The following is a 13,046-nucleotide window of genomic DNA, read 5'->3' as shown; positions in this document are numbered from 1 at the left end:
GGGAATAAGCTGCCCGCAGCTCCCAGTGGGACGTCTCCATCTACATTGCTTTCATGTGAGTGTCGTGTAAAATGGACTTTAGTTAAATACATGATGAATACTAATCTATATTTGATCAGGTTTTCACATTTTTGAAACTTGGATTCACAATTTTGCTGGGCTGGACGTTTTTTTTTTTTTTTTCTTGTCGAGCTTTATCTCTCATGAATATATCTGTGTTTGGATTTTATTTAATAAAGTTGTATGTGTTCATAAAACAGAATGATCGCACCAATAAAAACCTTTTGATGAGTAGGTGTGGGTTGTCCCTCCACCTGCTGGCAGTGCAGGGTGCAGCAACTTGGTCAACAATTAAACAAATGGTCCCAAGTTCCTATTACACCTCACCCATGTTTTGCTTGAGATATTTCATTATAAGCAAATCGGTTTGCCTCAGAAAAACAGACATGTCCTCTCTGACTTGTGGTATTTGCTCACTGTAGTACTTGTGCTTAGAGTGAAACCCATCCAGGATTTAAGTGTTTATGGATGAACTCATGTCATGCTGTGCTGTTGGAGGCCAGTTGTAATGCAGAGCTATATTTAAACTTCCCCTGGGGTGCCATTAAATCATGTAATTTCTTCGTCAGGCCTGGCTGACCTCATTTTAATACCCACATCAGACGGCATTAAGAAGAAACATTAAAAAAAGGAATATTGAATTTTGTATCTGCTGTGCTATCTTGAATTTACATTCTACATTTAAGCCCCTTTTCAAATATCTTAGTGTGTGAGACTTACAAGCAGAATAAGCTTTGCTTCCTTACATTTGGATGTTGGACTGGCAGGAGTGTGATAGGGACGTATATTTTGTTTGTGTGTTGGCTGCCAGGAGGACAAGATAAAATGGTGGTTCTGGACCACCGAGAGAAATGAAAGAATCATAAAAGGTTCATGGATAAAATGCTTGAATTGTTGTTTTTTGCTTTGCTGTGGATAAGAATACAGAAAGTATTTTTCATTCAGCTAAATAGGTTATAAAACTTTAATTGTGTTTTGCTGTATTATTTTGGGGGAAGAAGGAACACACTGAAACATCGCTTTGTATTAGAACCTTACAGACCGTAAAATTCAATTAAGCTTGAGGTTCTTTTATCAGATAAGTGAGTTTGTGTTTGACAGTGTGGGCTATTAATGCTGTGGACTCGACAAATGTCTTGAGTTAGCCCTGTGCTGTGTGGCAGCAGAAACCCTGGTCTGTTAGCTCCCGGAGCTGCAGCACTCCTAACCTTGAGTGGGTGTTCACATCCACAGGGGATGGAAGATTCCCCTGCTCTCCTCAGAAGCGGGAGCAGGGGGGGAAAACAGACTCACAGACAGATATTTATAGAGAGAGTGGCTTGAAAGGTTAAAGTAAGAGGGAGCGACAGAATGACAGAGGAGAATGACAGAGTTGTTGGTTAAAACAGAGTGATGGCGGTGGTGGAGAATAAAGATGAAGCAAGAAGATTTAGAAACGGATGATACTGCAGTGTGGAGCTTGCTGTGAATGAATGTCTCGGTAGGTTCGGTCAGAACTTTATTGCCTGCGACTCTAATTAAGTCCTGCAGATTTTGTGAATGAGTCACCGAATGGCTAGAGAAAATATCTTCTGGGGGCATGTCCTGCATTTATATGTCCATTGTTCATCGACTTGCTGTTTAAGCATTATTGCACTGCCCTGATCATAAAAGCTGATTATTAATACCTTGAGAGGATCTGAAATATTTATTTGCCACAGAAATAATATAGGAAGCTTGGGTTATTAGCATAGTCCCACATATTAGCATAGTTTAAGTGAAATTGGCTTTGCTGAAGCATTACTAATGTTGAATTTCTCATACATAAGTCAGAATTTGAACTCAAAGTCTTAATATTCCCATCTGGGCAGAATTATGTCACTAAGCAGACAGCTAAACCAGTAAATCACCTCCTCTGAAGTCAAATTTGCCCATATCTGTAGCTCTTTTTCTGCTCTGACAACTGAGGCAACCATTTGTTCCAGGCACCCAAGAATCTATTGGCCTCATGACATCGAATCTCTGCAAGGCTACAGAGTCCCAGTGTGTCCCCCTACCCACCCACCCACCCCCGAGCTGTAATTACTGTCTCCTATCTACTGAGATTGTCCCTACCAGGCCCGCTGAGACGCCGCACTAAATCTCCTTGATGTTGTCAGTCAGCCATCCACATAGGTAGCTGGACAGCAAGGAAAAGGCCGGGCCTCCTAGAAGCCAGCCGCTCTCCAGGGTGTTTGATGTATGGACTGATGTGGGCTGATTTTAACGGATGGTCTTTCCTCCTGCACCGGGCCCTTCAGAAGTCATTGTCACAGTGGGCAAATGTGTCCGGGAGAATAGATGGGAGTTTGCTGTGTTCGAGATAGGGTGGAGAAAATGTTGTGTTTTGGACACACAGGGGATACAGACAGTTATTTTCCTGCTGTAAAAGGAAGATGTTTATTGGAGCTGGGGTGTTGAGAAAATGAATAAATGTGGAGGCAGGTGTTAGTAACACCTCAGATGTTTAGCATTGTACTTTTACTTGTGCTTTGTGAGGTGCAGCGCAGGTGTTGTATATTATAATCAGTTTGATCCATGATTCTAGGGAGACAATAGTACAATAATACAACAACAGCAAGTCCAGTTCCATAAGTAATTTATACACAGACCTGGAAATGGTAAAAACTGGAACAAAGGGCAATAGAAAGAACGTTAACAAGATCTATGTCTGATGGGTATGTGGAAGTTTCACATTCCATTTGCTTTTCACCAGAGTGATAAGTGTTCAGTCTGGTGTTGAGGCAGACAGCTGAGAATTTTACAAGCAAACTTTCAGTTGATTGTTACAAGGATGTTTTGGAGGTTGTTCTTCCTTTAAGTTGAATAGGTTTTTATTTTTTTGCAGGACATGAATTAATTACTCACTGAGCTTTTTCATAGGCTGAGAGGGATTGATGATGAAAGGTGTTGATTTTCTCAGTGGCTCTGAGTGTGAAATATTGATTTGTCTTTTGTTTTTTTTAGGTTGCTTTCCAAAAAATACATTACACATGAAATCAATGCACGGCTTTTGGAGCCCAAATGGAATAATCAGAGTTTGATAGGGTGGAAAATGGCCTGTTGATTATGTGGTACACCACCATTGTGTGCTAAACAGAAGTTGATTAAAACATGACAGTAAAACGACACTGAGCACAATATTCACAATATGAAACCATGATAAAGCTTATACAGTTCAACTCATTATGTTCAGTCATCCCCCACCATGCATCACAGTGTGTCAGTCCACGAGAAAAGTGGGACCAGTTGTGCTTTGAGCTGGTCTGCCATCCTATCAAATACACTATGAAAAGTGAAAGAGAAATAAAAAAGAGCAAGAGAGACAGATTGCCAAAGGGGCTTTTTTTTTGAAAGCCTGCTTAGTTGAGCACAGTTGTTATGAGAGTATCAATCCACATTACGACACACTGCCGTTCCACTCATTTACAACATGCTGCCAGTCCTCAAACGGGAATATCACACAGTTACTGTATTTAAAAGTCACATTCAATATTTGTTATTCTTCCAGCTTCAGTCAGAGAGGAATGTTAATAAGCTCTATAAGCTATGCAGAGCTTTGACTCCCTGTCACTGCACTGCAGGTTTTATCCTGCCTTGTGTGAGGCAACACACGGCGAGAGCTTGACTCTCATGCCTTTTTATTTCTCGAAAAAGTGGGTGTAAGCGCAATGTATAATGTAGTGCAAACTGGGGGCATAAGCTTGAAACCCAGTAAGTATTGCAATCTTTGAAATGTGGAGAAGAGGCTGGAGCAGGATGGCTTCATTATTAGAAGGAGGAAGACGGTATCAGCAGGTGAGGTTCTCCCAGGCTTCATCAAAGGCCAGCCACACACGCTCCTTACATTTCCTTTAAAAGCATCAGGCAGCCTAATAGATGTTTGTTTGTATTTATTTATTTATTCAACCGGGTGACACACAGAGATGAAATTCTGTGTGTTTTCCGAGGCCTCTGCTCGTCTGTGTTTACTGTCTCCTCACTGTCAGTGCCCTCTCTGGAAGATTCCCAAACAAGAACGGGTCAATACAGGAAACTCTCAGAGCAAAGAAAGAAGTTAATGGTTCACTTTCACCCCTGTGAAAGAGCAATCAATAAAACAAATGGACGCATTTAACACAGTATTTGTCAAATGCCTGGCATGTACTTAAAAAAAGCACAAAAGACACTGGGGTTTGGGCTTCAGTGTATGAAGGAAGTCTACCAGTTTGAATTAGTTGAAGGTTTTCTGAACGGCTTTGAATGTCAGCTCCAACGCAGCATTCTCCTCCCCCGATCACATCACTTGTCAGTGGGTTACAGGGTTTCATGTCACAGCCACAGTGGTAAGAATTCACACCATCAGGTGACAGCTTTCAGAATGTTGTGTCTGATTTGGTGCTAAAAGCTGGAGTGCTAAAACCTGTAGTTTGACTAGTAACACCCCATTTCTTGCTCACACTTGAGAAATGGCGTTCCTGCTGTGTCATGTTACATCTTCATTTTGTGATTGATAATGTTGATTGGATCAATATTCTGATCATTCCTTCTACCAATAAATACACAGATTTTCCAGTATTGAAAAGTACTGATTAGACATAAGCATTTGGTGGTTCATTAAACTCAGGCGTTCTCCTTGCCGAGTCTCAGCCTGCTGTTGAAAAAGGGACAAGAGACACTGAGGGTGATGGCAGCTGGCTGTGACACCGGTGGCAACAGGCGTGTTTGTCTGAGTCTGCAGGCGAGGGGGGAGGGATGTGTGCAGGCAGGAGGAGGGGAAAAGGAGAGGTGAGTGACTGACGGGCATGTGTCAAGCCTCCTCCTATAGTAAATGTTGCAGGGGGGACAAGGGAGGCTCGCTAATAAGGGCTAGATGTAAAAGTTCATGTCACTCATCATCATCTTCACTAATATGTTTGGAGGCTAAAACCAGCTGAAGCATAGAACTGACTGATTAGTCAGAGGATTTAGGGGAAGGCTACAAATGTTTTTTCCGAACATAGCTCTTACTCGTACTGATAAGACTGGTACCACACTGTGCCGCTGAACACAAAGCTGTCCTCTTTAATTATTGAGCATCTGTATATTTAATTTGCAAGACATTTTCAGAGAGCAACCCTGTGAGACCAAGCCTTGATAAAGACTGATGTTTTTTTCTCTTTCGAACAAGCCCAATTGTTAATCACCTCTATAGTGATAGCATTGTCATGGATTGTTATGACGGGCAAAATAAAATACAGGTCTTGGCCTTGCGGCATCTACAATATTTCTCTGACCTTGAGTTGTTCCCTTCTTTCAGAACCCCTCATGTGATGTCCTGAGGGAAATAACGCCAAAGAGAGGGAGAGCAGGATGCAGCTTCTGGAACTGACTGTGAAATTAATGGGAGACGCGTTATTCCAGCTCGCTGCTTAACCAGTGTGAAAAACAGATAGTGACAGCGATAACAAAGCAGGTAATGAAATAGTAAATGCTCTTCCTACTGTTGTATGTATTTACTACGTTCTCCACTTGAATTCTACCCCAACTAGAACAGTGGTATAACATTGTTGCTGGAGTTGATTATTGTAGTTTGGCGATAAGATTATTTAATTTTACACAATGAATTATTCTTGCTTATTTCTTATGCAAATTAAATGTTGCTTTCAAAGCTGCAAAGTTTCAGCAGGTACAATTAAGCTTAATTTACCAGATAATTGGATTTATATGCCTCCAAAATTTCTAGTCTTTTTTTTAATGACTATTTAATACCAGCATTTGGCTGTGTCTCTTATCAGTAATTCCTGCTCTTGAATCTAACGATCCGAACAAAGCCAATCAGTTGTATGGTCTAATTTGAGTGGCTTTTAAAACCTGCTAAGATCTCATTTCCATAACCCTCTAACTGGGAAAACAACAGCAATTATGGGACTGGTATTAGCATGAAGTGACACCCATGAGCCACAGTCATGAAGCAGGTGGGTAATTGGCCCTGAGCTGTGCAGTGGGCACTCTGTTGGACTGTCCTTGTCTTGTGATGGGGACACCGGCTGCTCCACAGGGCAGACTTATCAGCTCGCTGCCCTCTGTGCCAGATGCAGCATTTCATAATTAACCAAGTGAGACGCTGCAGCTCTGCACTGTAACTAGCTCTGCCGAAGCTGTGATTTTACACGTGTAGCAAAGGCCTCTCCTCTGTGGTCTGTCTGCTCCAGACTTGCTCTCATTTCATCAGATGTATGCTGTTTAGGCTATTTGGATGAGGACAGTGTGTTAGTGAGAGACAGAGTTTTATTGCCGAGAATGAAACTGGACTCCAGAGGCCTCGCTGGTGTTAATTGAGGTGTAATGTGATTTGTTTTGCTGGTCCTTCCAGCGGCCCTACCCACTCCATTGAATCAGATCCCCTGTGATTACTCTGTAATGGCCTGAGCTACCACTGTGTGCTTTAAACAACCTGCAACTGCCGAAGATAAAATGATAAGGTTAATGCCGCAATGACACTATGCAAAGTGAATAACCGTTTAAACTATCTGTCTTTACAGAGCCACTGCGGTGTACTTAAGAGAACTGTCCTTAAATACAATGACTGTTTTCAAGCAGATGCAAGGCCACAGGGCTGATGCTGGCGCAATACCATTTGCCTCGGGTGAACACAGATATTTCTTTACTTACATGATTACTCAAACAAAAGCATCTGCAGTTATAGTGAGGACGTTTCATTGTAGGACACACACTCCAAGAGTCCTGTCTTTAGTCATTTAATTATCAGTAGCCATCATTGTTTCGATTGCTGAAAATCAGATACCTTTGACTAATTTCAAACAAGAATGAGCAACAGACAGTATCTAAAAAAAAAGACACCTAGATGGGTAGATTACTCTCACACTCTGACAGAAAAAAAAGTTGCGTTGAGTTTTGGGTGAACTGAGTCTTTAATGGCACAATCATGGTCCTCATCTCTCAGATACAGACTACAGACTTATTGTTCAGTTCAATTCACTTTTATTTATCAAGCGCCAAACGAAAACATACATTATCTCACTTTACAGAGTAAGGTCAGGACCTCAAAGTATTATATAGAAAAACCCATCAGTTTGTGTGGAGAGGAAAAAGCCCACTTTTACAGGAGGAGACTACAAAACCAGACTCAAGGCGGACAGCCGTCTGCAAAAACAGAGAAATGGGGTAGGGAGGAGAAAGGGATGTGTGGAGAGAGAGAGAGAGACCACCTGCAGAATGAGGGCAGAGGGAAAAAGAAGGAGAGAGGACATACAAACGACTTGAGAGAAAACACCAAGTTAATGACATGCAATAGTGTGATATAAATTCATGGGGACAGGGAGAGGGAGAAGGAGAAGGAAGAAGAAGAGACAGGAGGTGTTCAATGCTTAATGGGAGTTCCCCCTGCAGCATTGGTCTATAGCAACATAACTAAGGGCTGCTTCAGTGCTCACCTGAGCCAGGCTCATACAGCCCTATAAGCTTTATCAAAGAAGAAGGTTTAAAGCCTAATCGTAAATGTAGAGAGGGTGCCTGCCTCCTGAACCCAAACTAGGAGCTGGTTCCACAGGAGAGGAGCCTGATAGCTGAAGGCTTTGCCTCCCATTCGACTGTGAAACTCCAGGAACCACAAACCTGGATTTGGAAAGCGAAATGTTAGGGTTCGATGAGGTCTCAGTGAGGTTGATGGAATTTGGTCATTAAGGGATTTGTACATAGGGAGGAGGTTTTTACAGGGGGGCATCGCAGAGAAGCCAACAGGAGACACATGATCTCTTTCTCTAGCAGAATCTGACTGCATGGAATTATTTGCTTCAGCAACATATTCAGTAGCGGCAACATGCACGAATGAGATTTTCTTTTTCTATTATGAAAGGAGCAGGCTACCAGGTGCAGGTCTGCAGGGAACATATTTATTTATTATAGACGGGCGTGTTGATGTGCGGAGCTATACCTGACTAAACCGATTATTCTTGAGTGACCTTTCTGCATTGGTGCCACTGCACTGCAGTTCATGAATGTTTAATGGAAAGGCTGGCTGTTTTGGGCCTGCCAAGCTATGTTTGCAGCCTGACAGACTCATACTAACTCAAAGGCAGAGTGGAGGTTAAAAACAGTAGGTGCTACAAACAGAGGACACCAAAAACAACCTCTGACAAGTAAACACCCCCTCAGACCAAGCAGGTGAGTATTAAATGAGGGAGGCATACAATTATGCAGACAGGCTCACACGAATTCCCACTCTCACTTTGTCTCTCGCATGCACACATTCTGATCTCACATTTTATCTCTTTTAAATTGGATCTTTGACCTCGCTCGGCTTTTACCAGCACTGTGACCCATGTTTATATTAATTAATACCGTCAGATGTTGCTCAAGAACAATAGATGGACATGCAGGGAGCCAGGATGACAAATAACAAGCTCAGGCGGAGTGAAGAAGCATGGGCGAAGAAAAGAATGAGAGAGGGACTTTGTAGAGAGAACAGGAACAACAGGATGTTCTGCTGGTGAGGTGTCACTGCGACTGTGTCCTCAGCCTGCATCCACTGATGCCTTCTCTGTCTTCTTGTTTTTCCTGCCTGTCACTGCTTTGTATACTCTAGTAACAAAACCTATTAAAATAAGCACAAAAGAAGACTGAAACAAGAAGCATTCTTTTCAGAAATCAGCAAATCTAAAAGAAGCTTGGGAAAGATAATTGGGTTTGACAGGAAACTGCGATTGTGTGGAGTGGAGGTGCAGGTTCGGTTGGTGGACTGTAATGAGATTTAAGAAAAAAAAAAACCCGGTAGTATATAAAAAAACAACAAATTGCATAATATACCTGAAAACAAAACCTCCATCAGTTTGTTGATGCCTTGTTTGACTGTTAATGCACAAACAACATCAAATCAAAGTCTTTTACTCTCTCGTTGCAAGATAAACACAATCAGCTTCTCATATCTGTCTGACAGCAACCCACTCTGCCAGCTTTATGGAGGAGACGGCACAAAAGGAATATGAGTCAAGTGAGTCATGAAGTGTGAATGCAGGAGAGACAAAATGTGTGAGAGAGGCAAAGGCTACCCTCAGCACCACTGAAGTGGAGGGAAACTTTTACTCCAGTGAAGTCTTCCATTTTTCTGCCGGGGTGCTATAAAGAGACGAAACCTCGCTGGGTCTGAGCTGAAATCTGATGGAAAGAACAAGCAGATGAGTGAGCTGCACTAACAGAGTGGACGCAATGTGAATATGATTTCAATAAAAAAGAAAGAAAGAAAAACTCAGTACTGAAGAGCTCATGCATATTCAGTGAGTTTAAGTCTCACTCAGCTTGACAAGTTTGCAACTTTAGCACAATATACTGTACGTCTAACAAAAGAGAGGGAAACAGTACATTCAGCAGAGCAGCTGCACCTTTGTGTTCAGTTGTGTTATTTATTTAACAGTTATTTATTTTTTAGTTTTTGATTATATACTTTAAGTAAAAGCACATTGTGATTTGAGGCAGATATGTTATTATTTGAACAGCAGACTTACAAAACATAAGAACGAGAGACTAAAGTGCTTTAATAATGCCTCACTGGTTAAAGATTCAAACCTCACCCAGAGGTGTCTGTTTAAACTTCCATTGCCTCTCAGGTGAGGGAAGCACTGAAGAGGGAAATAGAAGATAGAGCCCTTTCTGTCTCGACTAGGGCTGTGATGCAGAGAGTGGGTCTCATTGATAATGCATCAGGAGAAGAAATCCATCAAGGCCGCATCCATTTAATGCATGGAGCAGACATTTATGCATGCCAGAGCCCGTGGCCTCTGGCTCTGAACCTGTGGGCAGGCTAAGGGGCTGTCCTCCCTCGGTTGTCACCCAGTACAGTGGCTCAGGTCTCAGGGACACAGCGGCTCCCCTAGACATCAGTCCTGCCCAGTTCCAGACAAAAGGATGAAATATTCATGACGTGTCTTTACGACAATGGTAGATTCAACATTGTTTGGTTATGGCAGCTTCCCCACCCTTTCTTCTTCACCCCGCTCCGCTCCTCCCCCTTCCACACATCGTCATATCTTCTGACCCACTTGATGGAGGTTTCAGGTGAAAACCCAGTATTGAGTGATTACCAAACGAGCTTCTGTAGAGGAAGGACTGGCATTTCTTTCTCTTTGTTGTGCATCTGACCTTTGAAAATATCACAGATTAAATCTTTAATTATTTATGAAGGCTAGTGGCAGTGATGGGAGAAAAGAGGGGGATGTTGCCACATGTGATGGAGCATTCTTACTGTAAGAGAAAAGGTTGACTTTTTAGCTGTTTTGGCTTGAATTTGACTGATGCACAAACCATCACACACTGACGCGCCGATCCGCCATTTTTCGTTTATCGACAGACTCTTTTTTGTCATTTTGCTCTCAGTGTGTAATTTGTCCTTTCAGATATTGATGTAGATTTTAAATTGTACCTCTGACTTTGGACTCAAATAGTGACCTCGTCCTAACATGTGTTGCACACTATTGAGTGAACTTCAAAACAGCAACCCTCAGATCATCCCCGATCTTCATGTCACCCAGCCTCATGCTGTAAACAATGCTGACATATTCACTTTAAAACAATGAAATAATCATGATGCGGAAAATAATAGATAAACAAACAACAGAAAAAAAAACTGCGCTAAATGGGAGAAAAACATTTCCCAGGATAATAGTTTAACCAGTGTTTGATATGCAAATTCTTCTTTTCATCGGATCCCCCAGTAAATGTCAGGAAGGGACACGAGGGAGGGGCTGAACATCTCAATTAAAGAGCGGTAACATGCATCATTCCAAACAACCCATGAAATGAAAGGCATCATTTAGATTGATCTACAGCATCAGTGAGAATAAATCAGAGCAGCAACCTAATAATGCAACACTCAAGGGTGCGTCTGCAAATTGCAGATAGGGATTCAGAACAGTATCTGCATAATGATGTTCCAGTTAATGAAGTTGGGAAATGGCCACTGTCGCTCCGAAGTTTAATGCCGAGATGTTTCTGTGTGGGAAGAATGAGTGTGTGGCTTTACCTCTCTAATGGCTGAATCATGCTTACAGTTTGTTTTGTTTGCACTAAACTGTGGTTAAAGGCGATAAACTGATTTGTCTGCACTTTCAATTAACCTTCCGCGCTGTTCATGCCAGTTAAGCACTTTCAGGGAGTTTGCAAATGTGCTCCCTGGCATAGTCGGCCTGTACTTTATATTAAGAAGGCACTTCAAGTTGGCTCTGGGCAAATTTTAATGTTCTAAGTTTTCCAAACATTTGGATGCTGCTGGGTATCTGTCTATTGTCTCAGAATATCCATAACAGCTTGTGCTTAAAGGGCTCTCCTAATTAGCTCATTGCCTAATGTTACAGATTATATTTGGACTTGCAACAAACAGAACCACAGATCCTTTAATGTCTAAAAATTGCTCACATGGTGAGGCGTTCTTTAAAAATTACTCATGTACTTGAATTTATTTTGGTGACACCAGTGCAAGAAAACAGCAACAGCCCACAAAGCCTAATATGCATGTGTATTTTTATGTGTAGCAACGACAGATCAACACATAAATCTCAAGAGGACAGCACAGCAGAGGTCAGACTGAACATACATGGGCCCAGAATTTGAGCATGCAACAGGAATAGTCCTGTACAATGTAATGCTGCATGGAAGTGGATGGAAAGGGTTAACACAGAACCAACAATTGCAAGTATTAATCTTACACAGTGTGACAGTATCAGGGGTCGAATTAACAACCCCCACTGAGAATGACCTAATTAACTGACCAAGGAGAGGTGGAGATGTTAGACAGCCACAGTATGAGAGGTCACACACACTTGTGTCACTTCAGATTGCTCTGTTAGTCTTTTATACAGAGAGTATTTTTGGATTGCCTTGTATCACTCAGAAGATGATGTGGACTTTAATAGATGTTTTTTTTTTTTTTTACCCTCCATTAGATGTACTGTACAATATGAACTTGAGCTGCACTTTACTGGTAATATTTTGATCAGATTTTTGCTTGGTCAGAATTTTTGGATTTGTCACAGCGTGACACTGTTGGGGGGGCACGGCCACCAGTTCTGCTCTGACAGGAATCTGGGACACTCTTTGCTTGTTTCACTGCTCAACATATTCCCTAGCATCGAACACGAATGCAAATGCAAATGCAAGATGTTGGAGATTAAATGAATTACTTGGAATTTAAAAAAAGACTGCATTTAAGGATTTAGATGACCTAGTTTCCAGGCATCCATCCAGTAGCTTAGTTGCTCTGGAGGCTTCTGAATGTAGGATTTGTGAATTCACTATGCACTGCGTGTATATTTGTGTTTGTGTGTCTGTTGCCTACATATGTACACACATGCAGATTCTTTTTTGTGTTGCTTATATGCAGTTTTTTTCATTTTCTTTTTGCTTGTGTTTGCTGGTAGATCTCATCAAAAAACAGTGACCTAGATATAATTAACCCCCTCAAACCAGCAGAAAATTGTATTTAAAAGTAGCACAGCACCCATCAGTCTGCTCTGCATGTCAGCACGGAGCTGCGCCCTATGTTAAACTCAGGTTCCTAATACAGGGAAATATCATAGACTTCCTGCAGTATGTCAAGCAAGCGGCACACAAGGGAAGCGCTCAGAGAAATGTAGTTGACAGGTGATGGAATAAATAAGCTTGTCTCACGGCAGTCTCATGGTTGACAGTCTTTTTTTTGTACACAACACATAAATATTAAAAAATGAGACCTTTTCTGGTTGAAATGAGTGCCACTTACTGAAAAGCATAAAAACAGTTAATGCCTGGAACCATGGCTTTCTCTACTGTGGCAGTACAACACACAGATGCTTGAGATAAATTTAAATTTCATTTATTCTAGCTCAGATAGCCTCTTGTGAGACTTCATAAGGTGTAATTTTCTGTTTGCTAAACAGCTTCCCTTTTCCTTTCAAGCTAAATGAGCATCCACATCACACGCCGCTTTTAAGAATCTTCAGCAGCACATACGATCCTGA

The 13,046-nt window shown here is 41.7% G+C and overlaps 1 long non-coding RNA gene across 2 annotated transcripts in view; it reads left to right on the top strand.

Annotated features, from left to right (window-relative positions):
* The first annotated feature begins 5,256 nt into the window (after window positions 1–5,256).
* The window catches only part of LOC146973791 (uncharacterized), a 134,558-nt gene continuing 126,768 nt past the window's right edge, over window positions 5,257–13,046 (top strand). Inside the window, exon 1 of one of the 2 annotated variants that reach the window (XR_015037784.1) lies at window positions 5,257–5,512. This is a non-coding gene — a long non-coding RNA (uncharacterized LOC146973791). The remainder of the gene's footprint in view (window positions 5,513–13,046) is intronic. The other variant, XR_015037783.1, reaches the window with a different exon arrangement.

The sequence above is a fragment of the Trachurus japonicus genome, chromosome 15, assembly GCF_045865225.1.
Source record: "Trachurus japonicus isolate A0001 chromosome 15, Traja_1.0".
NCBI lineage: Eukaryota > Metazoa > Chordata > Actinopteri > Carangiformes > Carangidae > Trachurus > Trachurus japonicus.
Note: the sequence above shows the minus strand (reverse complement) of the source record. Positions and strands in the feature narration are given on the sequence as shown.